Raw genomic sequence first — 12813 nt, 5'->3', positions numbered from 1 at the left:
ACCCGCAACGAAGATTCGATTTTTACACGAAGTGAAGCTTCCAACACATTGGAAAAGCCCCACCTCCAAACCTGCTGGGGAACAAGAGCCATCCTGAGCTCTGCAGAAGTGTGCTGGAAACCTACCCAGGCCAGACAGCCCTTTGTGGTATTTCGGCACATCCTGCTTCTTGTCCTACCTTGGAGGAGTGAAAATGAAAATATGAATATTCTTTCCAAAACCTCAACATAGTTTTGGTGCAAGGGTGGGGAAGGCAAAGCTGCGGTTTTGTTTGCATTGCACATCCACGGAAAGTTCAGTGTCTTTTCTTTTTTTCTTTTTTCTTTTTTTTTTTTTTGCACCAGTGCTCAATTACCCTTTGTGAAATGCCCCAGACAAGGCAACACTGGGACTTGAAACACATCATTTATCTATAATAAAAAAAAAAAACATTTCTTAGCGAAATTTACCTAGTTGTTGCAGTGACTGCAGTCTTGACCACTTTACATGGACAGAAAACTCCCAGCAGTGATGCAGAACTCCCTACCATAGTTTGAGGAGGAAACACACCAAGAATCTCAGGTTTTCTCCTTGCTTGGAAAACTGATGGTCCCAATATTTACAGCCAAGTCACATAAAATCTTGCATTCATTTTGTGGTAATAGCTTTTTCTCTTGGCACTATGTGGCAATGCTTAATTAACAAACGCTCATTCCTGAGGAAAGACGTGAAAGATTGAAGATGTTTGAGGTGTATCACCAGAAGTATTTTCAAAGAGGTCACCAGTGGTGATTCACTTCAGTGAATTACTGCATTTTCCAGTGGCATGGCCAAGCATAATAACTGCAGAGGAAAAAAAATTACAGAGTCAAAGCAAAGAAAAAGGGGAAGTTCGAAGGTTTTCATTTGGTTTTAATGAAACAAACAAAAGGAAAATCATTTGAGTCAGCTCAAAACATTTTCTTCAGCCGAACATGAAATACTGAGTATCATTTGGAAGTCATTTAAAACTTTTCTTTCTTTCTTATCTTTTTTTTTTCTGAATTAGGTCAATCCTTCAAAGAAAATGCCATTTAGAAATGAAAAATGCAAAAACCTTCAGTTTAAAAAAGTCAAATCCAATTGTTATTTCCATAAAAGAAGCACTTTACCCTAAAAATATCTATATGTCATGATTTTTAAACTCTTGTTTATTTTGGTCTCAAATTTCTGCAGCATATTTAACCAGCATTTTCATCCTTGGTAAAAATATACTATTTATCCACATATACATTCCCCTCCACGCCATAGAGTACAAAATGCTAACTGCTTGTTACCAAAAGCTGAATTTAGAAAGTAAGCATGAGACAAGACAGTGTTCCAAATCTTTACCAGTTCTGACAAAAATACTCAGCAAGTAACAGACTTTCTATCAAACCAGACTATAACTACAGCATTTTTGTGGCCATTATCCTACAGAAGGACCTCACAGACAGCATGATGCCCACGGGCAGAAATTCAGGATCACCACTGAGCTTGTACAGGTCTACAGTAATGTTTTCACACCAAAAAGCTGGTCAAGTCTCAAGAAAAAGGCTGCAGCCCATGACTCTCGCATTTTCCTGAGTGGTTCCCATAGCAGAAAGTTTGGAAATGTAACAAAAAATCACTTCTCCCATGGCCATTTGGATATTTCTCCTAATAGAAGCAGATCTCAGCTTAGTACCTGGATATTTTCCTACCTAAAAGACTGCTGATGGGTAAGGGAAATCTTAATGTGTCACGTTTGTTTAACTTTTTCTTCAAATACTGGGGTCAAATTATACCTGCCTCACTTATGAATATATGTCATTTTAAAAGGTGTTTTTATAGAAAGTGCTGTTACTCTAAACATGCTTCACAAACAAAAGTTTATTCTTACTATAGACTTTGAAGGACTTTTGGCTGAATGGCTGCATATGTGCCATGTCGGATGCTGGATATTTTGCCCCTAGGGCAAGGGACACAACCCACGTATTTATGCGTGTGCTGAAGCGCAGTTACCCTGACCACCCTATCAGCTTATCTCATTATCAACCCTTCCATCTGCCTGTATATTTTATCTCATCATTTCTCTATTTATTTATACTGCCGTGATATCTGAGATCCTGCCTACACTCAGCTGCCAACATCTAGAGCTCGTGTGATGCACGGGAGGGGAAGGCATGAGGAGCGGGTGCAAGGCTCAGCCTGGCCAGACATAGTTGTGTAACAAAGGCAGATTTGAAGTTCCATCTTGCCTCTACAAAGTGCAGAATCTGTGTGGGTTTGCCCTTTTCTTTTTTTTTTTTTTTTTTTGGCTGAAGGGGTTGTTTTTCTGCAAGGTGAGTGTATGGGGAGGTGCAAAAATGTATTCAGCTCACTTCCAAACAAGCTCAAATTCACCCAATCAGTGTCAGAGATTTAAAAAAAAAAAAAAAAACACACACACACACACACACAAAACTTCTTTTTCATTTCTTTTTTTCTCTCTGACTTTTGTTTTTCGAACATTCATTCCCCAGCCATGTGCTTTGCTCGTCTCTAGGTGTTAAATACAGGGAAGCAACATCTAATTATGGTTTTCCTGAGGGTGCTGAAACATTTAAAATGTGTACAGGCTCGAGGTCAGTGTCCTGGAAGTGTCAGCTTTCTCCCTCGGAGGAAGCTGGTGCGAGTGGTACCTCATGAATCACTCTCCCAAGGCTGTATACCTGAGATTCTCAAATTCTGCCTGAAGGAGGAGAGAAACGTGGCTCAAACGCTATTTATCACCCCTGTCTTTCAACAGTACTAGCGGAGTCATCCAATATCTGTTGCACCGCCGAGAGACTCCTGTCCACATTTGCAAGGAAGGTCACACAGAGGTAACTGAGCACTGCTGCAGTTAAGCATTTCTCTTGACCCGACGGGTTGTTACCCCCTTAAATCAAACTCTGGGCACAGCCCAGGTATGTTCCTCAGGGATTTTTTAATTTTTTATGCTAGTCTCTCTAGAAATGGGAGATAAAAGGCAACATGAGAAAATTATTTTGTGGGCTTTCTGCGGTGGTTCTTACGGCCAGAACACCCAGTTCCAGGCTGGCAAGGCCCCTGTTAGCAAAAATTAAAAAGAAATGGTAATGTCGGCACTCTTTATTACAGCGTGTTTGATTCATGCTGTATCTTACTTGTCAGACCTAGATGGTCTTACAAATGTCAGTGAGTTATGCCCCATGTCAAGTAGGTGGAGCTATTATTAGTAGTAGATCAAACATAACTATGATATTAGGTGGGGATTTACACCCCTACATTCCTGGATTATAGGGCAGCAGCTGAAGGACTTGTGAAAATACAAAACTTCAGCTCATCCAGGCTCACTTCTCTTTTCCCAACAGTATCCCGTGCCTTGGAAGAATCCAACTTTGCCTTAGCAGCCTTCCAAAAATATGTCCTAACAAACTAAAACAATGCCCAATCCATGAACCTACCAAGACACCTATCCTTCAGGATGAGCCTTATGAAACCATTTTAGGAGAGGAGAGGAGAGGAGAGGAGAGGAGAGGAGAGGAGAGGAGAGGAGAGGAGAGGAGAGGAGAGGAGAGGAGAGGAGAGGAGAGGAGAGGAGACCAGAGAAGGGAAGAGAAGAGCAGAGAAGGGAAGAGAAGGGAAGAGAAGAGAAGAGAAGAGAAGAGAAGAGAAGAGAAGAGAAGAGAAGAGAAGAGAAGAGAAGAGAAGAGAAGAGAGGAGAAGAGAAGAGAGGAGAGGAGAGGAGAGGAGAGGAGAGGAGAGGAGAGGAGAGAAGAGAAGAGAAGAGAAGAGAAGAGAAGAGAAGAGAAGAGAAGAGAAGAGAAGAGAAGAGAAGAGAAGAGAAGAGAAGAGAAGAGAAGAGAAGAGAAGAGAAGAGAAGAGAAGAGAAGAGAAGAGAAGAGAAGGGAAGAGAAGGGAAGAGAAGGGAAGAGAAGGGAAGGGAAGAGGAGAAGAGAAGAAGAGAAGAGGAAGAGAAGAGTCCAATTCTTCATTCTGTGTGTTCGCACACTGTTTTTACACAGCGTTGTCATTATTGTTCATCATTCTGCCTGGACAGAAATGTGCAGTCTCACTTATGGGTTCCAGTCAATGTGTCACTCATAGATAAAATAAAGCTTTCTTTACACTGGACATCTCTATAGGGTGTATAAAGAGAGTAGTGAAATGTCATGATCCTTTTTAATGATGGGATTTCTAAAGTCAGGCCATGTTAGCCTAGCTTGATTATTGATCACAAACAGAGCAGATTAAGCTCAAGAATGATACGTAAAAAAAATTTACCCTTCTCTAGAAGGAAAGGAGAGTTTCCATTCAGAAACTGAATAAACAATTAAGGGGAGTTAACACTCATTTTTAATTTTGGGCTGAATATTTTTTTAATTTATTATAGGACAAGGCTAAATGTTTTGTTCAACTTGACCCTCTAATTTTTACATTAATTTGCCTTACTAATTTCTTTTTCTTATTTTTCTTTTTTTAAGGTAAGTCAGATTTTTAAGAAGAGTGCCTTTTCAAAACGAAAAATCAAAACATTTTGCTTTGGAAACATTAAAGCAAATACATTTCAGAAATAAAGACATTTTGAAAATGTTGAAATTATACATTTGAGGATTAATTTCGCCAAAATCAACTTCAAGCCCAGTTTTTGAAATGAGTCTCCATCCCTTCCACATGCTGTTTTTCAGTGAATACATCTTTAAAAAATACTCAGTTGCAAGGAGATAAGAAAGTTGTTTGCTCCGCCAGGAACTCAGTTCCTGTGAGAAGAAATCAATGCAGTGCCATAATCTAACACTATCTTTAGTAGTCAGTATTATTTTTTGCATTGTTAATCTCTAACTTTTTAAGATTTAAAACCGAGAAAACCACTGATTTTTGCTTTGTGTATTGGCATGGTTGCAGATGTAGAAGAGCTATGAGGACTTTACCCTTAGAAAACAGGATTTCTCAGACAGAACACCACCTGGTTATGGCCATGGCAAAGTATTATAATATTAAGTAGGTATATTGTAAAAAGGGGTTTAGCATTTCTGAGGTTACTAATTGGAGTTGGATGAGGACTGTACTGTTACGTCAGCCACTTCATTCTGTTGTTTTAGCTTTGAAGCTTTTAACATCACACTCAGAAATGTATTATTCTTACAAAATGAAGGAGATACAATACTTTGCATCTCAAATGGTTTTGCAATGGTTGATGACATGAGGCTAATTAGCCTCATTTTTCAGATATAGAAAAAGATGAGAACATAACAGATTACTGAAATAGACATTAGAGCCTAAACCTCCTTTCCACCATCACAGATAAAGTCTTGAAATCTTATGTGAGCAGGGAAAAAATGCATATAATTAATTAAGGGTCACTTTGTAGATTTGTGTCTACATGACCACAATTTGGTGACTGGTTAAATGCAGGAGTTAAAATAGGACTTAGGAGTCCTGGCTCCATTTTAGTGCTTTAATAGTGCTTTAACAGTGAAATAACACCCCCTTATGATGTATGAAGTCTTAATTCTATGTAGCTGAGAATCAAAGTATTTATGTGTTTGTTTATTTTCTTATACAATGGCATCTCAAGCTCTTTTAACATTATTGCTGTGTCTATGTGCCCTCCAATTACATGCTCAGATGTTAGATAAGACAAATATTAAAATAATTTGTGTCTATAATTATTGCTGCTGTTGCCAGCAGTCATTTTGATACCATGTCTAAGACCAAAAAGAAAACCTGATTGATGTAAATTACATGATCATAATAAAGTTAAGGAAGAATCACTGCAGTACCAACTGCAACATCGACAGTGCTGATAAAAACAAAGATGTCCAGATCTGAAAAGTTTTGGGCATTGGGGACTTTGCTGGGATGCTACTTCAGGAGGGGAGGTTTAGGTGAGGAGTAATACGAGTCTCCTTCCTACTCTACCTGCTACATTCCTTGGAAAATTCCTTGCTATCATGTAGTGATAGAACACTTCCAAACTAACCAGAAAATCTTCTGTATAAAGGTCAAAGTCCAGTAAAGTCACCCTTGGCTTGCATGAAGAAAATTTTTACAAAATTTGCATTGATGCCTGGCGTGGGACTTAACTCTCCTACCTCCAGGTACTGGCAAAGTATCTTCAGTAGAGCTACTCAGTACAAAGAAATGGGCACTTCCAGGATGTGGTTGACCTCATCCTAAAATGTCTAAAATACGGATAAGATTCAAACCTTAGAAGTAACGTTTTCTTTCCACTGATTGTTGAGAGACTCCAGACAACTACCTGTAAGTAAACCTCTTCTCTGTATGGTCCAAAGTTGTTTGGGAAGAATATCAAGCCTGAGGACACACGATAGCTGACTAGATATACCTGAAAAGGGCACTTTTCCAGCTGGATATTTTTAACTCCAAGCATGAGGAGGTAGAGACACATGCAAAATGATCCAGGCAACACAGCAAATACAGTCAAAAACCTGTTGTAAGAGACCTCAGGAAAAAAAGAGTTATTTTCTGTGTCCACAGTGAGTCACTGACCAGCTCCCGTAGACACTGATGGAAGCTGCAGAGATCAGAGGACTCTAAATACATGTAATCTTTCAGAAACAGAAGTCTTTTTCCTGGATATTTTCTACAAAGAGAGTTTGAACTCCAAAGTTGTTCCTATTTCATGCAGCTCAACTGGTAAGTGTAATTCAGGACACGACTTTCTTATTGGATTAATTCCAACCCTAGTTTCACAGCTCTAAGACTGTCAAAATCAATTACATTGATGCACGTGGTAGCAGAGATGGACTTTTCCTGATGACCTAAATATGAAAACGACCAGCCCAAATGCTGCTCCCAGTCCAGTATAAATAAGATTCAACTCCACTTCTGTAGTTATAAAGGAAGTACAAATGTACCATGATTTTGCTATAAATAAGCAGTGTCAGAGGAGAATCAGGTCACCACTTTTCCCCCTCTTTTTTTTATTGCTTGAGGACAAATGTGCTGTGAGTATTTTGAAGGAAGACTACCACATTCACAGCTCCCCTCACTGAATATCAACTGAGTGTGGTCAAGATTACATCCCAGGCTTAAATCTCCTCCTGGGAGTTTCTTTTTGAAAAGCCTCACACTCCAGGGCAGGTAATGGCATTTATTGATCACCTCTGACAGGTTGTCTGTTCCTTTGAACAACAAGAACAGCTGACAGCCCAGGAAATACAACATCCAACCTTCGCTCAGGGCTGATCCAAAGCCAACAAACGAGGCTGGAGGCTTTACATCAGCACCAGTAGCTCTGGACATGAACCTCAAGGGAGAGGACGGGACTTTTTCAGGAGCAACATCTTCCAGAAAATCAGGATCTGAGTTGATTCATATTTCTGAATCAACTCCTGAATCTACTGAATCAATCCTGCTGCACTCCCTGCTGCAAGCTGCCTCTGCTTTCCTGAATGCAAATAGCAGCATCACCAAATCATTACCCGGGCAAAGGCTAGAGGCCATGAGAAAGCCTTAAGGATGAAGTAACTAAGACATGGGAATGGATACAGAAATGAATGAGCAGGTACTTGACTGCAGGGGCATTTGAAACAAGACCACGCATTTTTATAGACAGGGAAAGTCTGGCTTTGGTTTTGCATAAAGGATATAGAACAAATGGTTTTGCAGGTCCGTCTGATTACTTGGGTGCTCATCCACCTGACATATACTCTGATATGCTGAGACATTCTAGAGCTTGTGCTATCTCTCACATATATCACTGTTTCTGATCCACTACTGAAGCCAGTGTGGACACAAATGGCTCTTGACCCAGGAGCTGTGAAAAGGGTTCATCTCCCATATAGGTAATGCAGCCCACCCATGTTTCTAAGCCATATTCATTCACCAAGCTAAAAAATAGTCAAAGACAACATTTAAAATGTATTACAGAACTGTCAAAAAACATCTAGAAATCTTTTTTATTATCCTGAAACAACAGGAATCTGTTCATCTAGATTGATTTTAGCCCAAGCACTTATCAAAACAAATAAACTTCTATAGTCATGGTAGATGTTTTCCTTTCCATGCCATTGGTTTCTCATTGACTACAGACTTCCCAAGGTCTTAAAGGAAAAATGGTTCGTTTTCCTAACACAGCAGGAGATTTATCATGAAGAAAAAAGAAAATTTGGGTGTCCAATGACCTGGAGGGAGAACTTAGTCAAAGGAACCCAGTAATTCCTGGCAGTGAGCAGAGAATGAGACCAGCAGCACTGGGACAAAGACCTGATCCACAAAGTTTGACAGCAGATGTCAGTTGAAGGGTTATTCCCTCTACATACACAGTAAAGATGCATGTTGTCGTGTCAGAGATGTGGATCAAGTAGACCAGAGGGACTGGAAAGAAAATTCAGTGAAAACACAGGATTTCCTCATTTCACCAAACATCATAAGTTTTGTCTGAGCTGCCAGCACACTCTATGCTGATCCATCCTACTCAAGTAAATCAAGCACTTATGTGCTTGACCAGCCTGAGGTCTTCAAGAAGTCAGCAGGCATGAAGACATACCACCTGAAGGCTTGGAAAGCCTGTTGGCTTCTACATGCCTCCCAGCTCAATTCTCCCTAAAAAAAAAAAGTCATCCCAGAGACCAGTTGTTTCAACTCAAGAAGGTCTGGAACAGTGTGAGCAGATGTCCTCTGCACCATGGGTAAGTGAACTATGAGACACACTGCTAAAGTCAAAAGCCAAGAAAGACCTGGGTGTCATCCACTCACAGAATCGTAAAATCATAGAATCATAGAACAGTTTGGGTTGGAAGGGGCTTTCAAAGGTCTTCTAGTCCAACCCCCCTGCCATGAGCAGGGACATCTTCACCCAGCTCACGTTACTCAGAGCCCCGTCCAGCCTGGCCTGGGATGTCTCCAGGGATGGGGCATCCACCACCTCTCTGGGCAACCTGGGCCAGTGTTTCACCAACCTCATCGTAAAAAACTTCTTCCTCATGTCTAGCCTAAATCTCCCCTCCTTTAGTGTAAAATCATCACCCCTTGTACTATGGCAACAGGCCCTGCTAAAAACTCTGTCCCCATCTTTCTTATGGGCCCCTTGTAATTACTCAATGAGGTCTCCCTGGAGTCTTCTCCAGGCTGAAGAGGGCAAGAGCAGAGAGAAAGGACACTTTGAAACAGTGACTCAGAGCAGAGATGCTGAATTTGATGCTCAGAGTTTGTGTGACAAAACTTCAAGTCAATTTTCCAGTGAGGTGGTGAGATGTTCTTACCAGAGCCTGCACACAGCTTTTACATCCCCTGATGCAAAAACATAACTCTGTAGAGCAAATGTGAGAGCCATTCTTGTGCGCCACCCATGAAATGCCTACGCACACACAACAGGGACAGATACATGTGATCAAATCCATAGGCTTTCATTTTCCTCTCCCATAACCCTTTTGGAAAAGGTCCACTAAATACAAACAAGGTTGACAGGCCCAAATGCAAGTATAACTCTTTTTTTGGTATACAAGGTATTGTAGAAAAAGCCACCCTATGGAAATTAATCGACAATATTCCCATTAAGTGCATATATACACTACACACAGTATGAAAATTCTTATAGAAAGGTTATCAGCATCTGACAAACTTAATCGAGTTTTCATAAAGGAAAACATCCTGCTTTCTATTAATGGAAAGACCCTGGGTGACTGTTCAGAAATCCATCATAGGTTCAGTCCCTCCTTCCTCGTTTTTGGCTTTCCCATGAGTCTTGTTCAATTCCTACTTGAGGACGCTCCTCCCTCCATGCTCAGCATAATTCTACATTCCCCTGCACTTCCTGTCCCATACTGGCACTTGTATTAAAAAAGTCTACTATGCAAGCTAGTAAGCAGCTGCAATCAAGAATCACAGTTCAGGACCTATGCCTATTCATTACTGTTTCCTCAGAGTCCCTAAATATAGTTTAAAATTTATCACAGAATCTATAAATCTGCTCCAGTGTGACTTTGCAGGAAGTAAATTCATCAGCGATTGTTTCTGCATGCATGCAGAAATGGGATGACCTTCTGCAACTAGCTTGAGGTTTTGCAAGCAAGATAACTCCACCTCTTGCAGAGAGAGCTCCTCTGGCCTCCCTGGCTGTGGGCAGTCTTGGCGCATGGGAGAAGAAACCAAAAATCTCAAGAAGCCAACAGTCATCAACGCCCCCCCTGCATTTATAGTAGTTCGTATTGCTTTCTTCTGAATTCTTCATTATTCATACTGACCTTAGCTGAGAGAAGCAGCTCTTCTATGACTGGTGAATACTAGGGAAGAGTGTAATAAAAGCTGAACTGGAGCTGAAGGATTGTATCCTGACCTGGAATGAAGCAACCCAGACCTGCGGACAGCAGTGCTGTCTGCAGTCAATGGGACCACCCCGACTTACAGACTGGGTGATGTGTGGCTTAGTGAGAAAAGAGTTTCGTAGTCAAGTAGTGTAAGAAGATTAATGTAGTTCTAATACAGAAATAGTTGAGCAAATGATTGCACTATAACATTGCAATATAATATTAATTGAGAACTAAAGCAGTTCATGGGCTAAGCATGTATGCGCATGCAGAAAGTCAGCTAATTATCCATGTTAGCACGAACATCAGCCTGCGAGACTCACAAACAAGCTTTCTCTGAGCATTTCAGTCACTTCTGTCTTCCCAGAGGACAGGTTCTCATGAATTATTTCAGTGCCTCTGGAGTCGACAGTAACCCAGAGTGGAAATGTAAAAGGACAGGTTAAATAACCAGGTGTTTTGTACCTTGAGAGAAAAAAATGAGTTGAGCTTCAGGTCAAAGTCTTAATTTAAACTTTTAACAAGGGAAATATACTTCTGAGATAGAGGGATCTAAAATCCACCCGGGAGTCTGCATAGCCTCAGGGAATTGTGTGAAACAGGTATAAATTTGCTATACATTTGTATTGTGCCTTGGTTTCTGTGGAGCTGTAGCTTAGATATCCACACAGGTGCACATAGAAGATCACACAACCAATAAAGACAGACAAGTGACAACAGGCACCCTCCAGCTCTCTGGGTCTAGATATACTTACTCCCAGGCATGACACACACCACATTTCTTTTGCTGACAAGGTATGGAGTACATAGCCCCAATAAGCATCCATCTATATCTGTACACATATATTTTTACAGATGAATGCATCCAAAAAATGCATTAAAAATAGTCTAAAAACTAAAAAATCAACCACTAAAATGTTAGGAAACACCAGAACTAATTATTCACTCTCCCTCCACCTCCATTGTTCCTTCTATATATATCAATCACACTGTTTTTTTTTCCTCTGCCCCATTTAGGGCACAGGGAGGACACTGCCTTTCATGAGCAGTGGAGCTGTGTTTTGCTTACTCCTCACACCTTCCTTCCTGCAGACCTGCTGAAGCTGATGAGTTTTCCGTAGTGCTCATCCACCTGCATCCAAGCACTTTACGAGTGATGGATTTATCTTCACAAGACATCTTTGAGGGGTAGAGGAGTGATCTTCGGTTCTCCAGATTTGGGGAGGGAAGGAGGTGGAAGAAATGAAGCCCTGGATTTGCAGGTCAGGTTGAGATAAACCCTGCATTTTTAAATAATTTAGTATTATACAGCATTAATCCAGGCACAAGATCCCCTGGCTTTAGATACCATGGAACATTTCTGCAAAGCAGAACTCAGGGTGTGAAATTAGGCAATGCCAAAAGGGGAGAATCAGACAATTAGTGGCTCTCCACACGTGACAAGACTGGGTTGAGTTTCCCAATCTCATATAGAACCTTTATGAAAGAGATAGGGATAAACATGACGTATTTTAGGGTGTAGTTTGCCATTTTTTTCCATAAGAACATCTTCTTGTCTTTTATCCTAAAATCTCCCAAATGCCAAAAAAAAAAAAAAAAAAGAAAAAAAAATACAGGTTGTCTCTAGTCCCTTCCCCAACCACTCAGATTCTTCCCCAGACTACAACCAGTTATTCAGGACTCTCGGTGACCACAAAGGAGTATGAGAACATGTGGTTTATGGCAATGTGTGCATTAGCATTAGGAGTGACTCCGAAGGGAAAAACGATCTATGTTGAGGACCCAAAGACCATATTTTGGGGGGTTGCTCCGGCATAGTTTTAGTCTGGTCCTGTGGTCTAATTTCCCATTAGTGTAGCAGCACATTAGATGAGGGTCCAAGCAAACCATGTGGCATGAGCCAAGGTAAAATCTCATCACCCTAAGGTGAAATCACTTCAAAAAGAGAAATCACTTCAAAAACACACTGCTAATCTGAACCTAAATGCAAGTCTAGGTGCATCCTAAGACAATTCATAATTCAAAGGCATAGAAAAAAAATTGAGGTTTGGCAGATGGTGTTAATGAACAGTATTTCTAATTTCTTCAAACCTTGAAGTATTGATCTTGGTAATCTTAAAAATGTCCTTCCAATATTGCATGTATGTCTGTGTACACATGTGTACTGACACAGGACCAGTGCAGCTGAAAACTTAACTAAGGCAGATAAATCAAGGTGATAATGCTGAAATTAATACTTAGGAGCTCTTGATTCAAGTCTTGTTGCGTTACTTGTATGGAGTCTTTCCACTGATGTCGATGGACTTTTGCTTGGATCATAAGTAAAATGTAGTTACCACGGTCACATCAGCACAGCAATTACTTACTCAAATTCCCAGAAGGCATTTTGCCAGCATAAAGACCACAGGATTTGACCCCACTAATGATTTCCATGGTGTTTTCTACACAATATAGATTACCGAAGGAGTCGTGACTCAGAGGGCTTTCCTGCTCCAACCTGCTCCTCATCAGTTCTTCACTGCAATTTCGGAAAAGAAGAAAGACAGAGTCACCATTC

Source organism: Caloenas nicobarica, chromosome 1 (assembly GCF_036013445.1).
Source record: "Caloenas nicobarica isolate bCalNic1 chromosome 1, bCalNic1.hap1, whole genome shotgun sequence".
In the NCBI taxonomy this organism is placed as follows: Eukaryota; Metazoa; Chordata; class Aves; order Columbiformes; family Columbidae; genus Caloenas; species Caloenas nicobarica.
This window is presented reverse-complemented; position numbering follows the sequence as displayed.